This window comes from Frankliniella occidentalis, unplaced genomic scaffold, assembly GCF_000697945.3.
Source record: "Frankliniella occidentalis isolate FOCC.00 unplaced genomic scaffold, Focc_3.1 Scaffold252, whole genome shotgun sequence".
In the NCBI taxonomy this organism is placed as follows: Eukaryota; Metazoa; Arthropoda; class Insecta; order Thysanoptera; family Thripidae; genus Frankliniella; species Frankliniella occidentalis.
The window spans coordinates 347,403-348,589 of record NW_026267378.1 but is presented as its reverse complement, the minus strand read 5'-3'; positions in this window follow the sequence as shown (position 1 = coordinate 348,589).

Genomic DNA, 1,187 nt, shown 5'->3' with positions numbered 1-1,187 from the left:
TTCGAACCGACAACCAACCGCGTCCCGGGCGCGCGCTGTATCAACTGAGCCAATGATGAGGCTTTGACACAGGTGAAGCTTATCTCCGATGTGGCTCACACCCCGAAACATATGGCTGGCAGAAGGGCAAAAGGGTTCCGTCGACTAGATTCGAACCAGCGACTGTTTGCGTACCGGCCCATCACATCAGGTGTGTCGCACGGCTGTAAAGTCATGGCCAGCGGAGCGCGAAAAATATCACCCGGCCGAGATACGAACCAGCGACCAGGTTCATACTAGGCCCGGACGCTACCGACTTGGCCACGACGGAACGATACAGAGTGGTATTTTCGGTGGCATGCAGATCTCAGCTGTGACTGACACCCGAAGACACTTGGCCAGCAGAGCAGGAAAAATGATCGCGGACGGGATTCGAACTACCGACCTTCCCCACGATCTCCCCACGGTTACGCTTTAACACGCTCGGCTACCAGCTTGCTCCTCCGGGGTCGAGATCTGAGCTCGGTCCTGCCAAACGGGGAGACAAAAGGCGACAAAGAAAAAATTTGCCCCGGCCGGGAGTTGATCTTAGGGTTGACAATTTTGGTTCGGATGAAGCTGCATGCGGTCATGTCGACTGTGGCTACAACTGTTCAACTACAAAAGGGGCGTGTGGCTGGTGGCGTCGCACATCGTATGTTGCCACATTTGTGACCACATTTTTGTGTCCATGAACAGGGACGTGTCTTCTACTACCACTGTCGTGACGAGGACTTTGGGTTTAGGCTCCTTTGGACCCCAGACTCATAAATCCTTTCAAAAGCTAAGAAGTGACGCCCTGTCAATCTAGGCGTGGTAGGGGTGGTTTCTGGCGGAAACAAAAGTAGTTTTGTGGTTCCCTAGTTCACCCCTGTCGGTTCGACTTCTTTTCCGTCGAAATCTGGACCCATCAATTTTCGTTAAAAATAGGATAAATTTTGCCAAAAATGAGAAATTTGTAAATCGCTGGAAATGGTTGGGATTGGTTTGACAGCTCAAGTGTCTCTGGACAGGGGGGGTTTCTGGCGGAACCAAAAGTAGTTTTGTGGTTCCCTGGTTCACCCCTGTCGGTTCGACTACTTTTCCGTCGAAATCCGGACCCACCCATTTTTCCTAAAAATGGGAAGGGTATATGTAAATTTGTAAATTTGGCCAAAAATGAAAAAAAT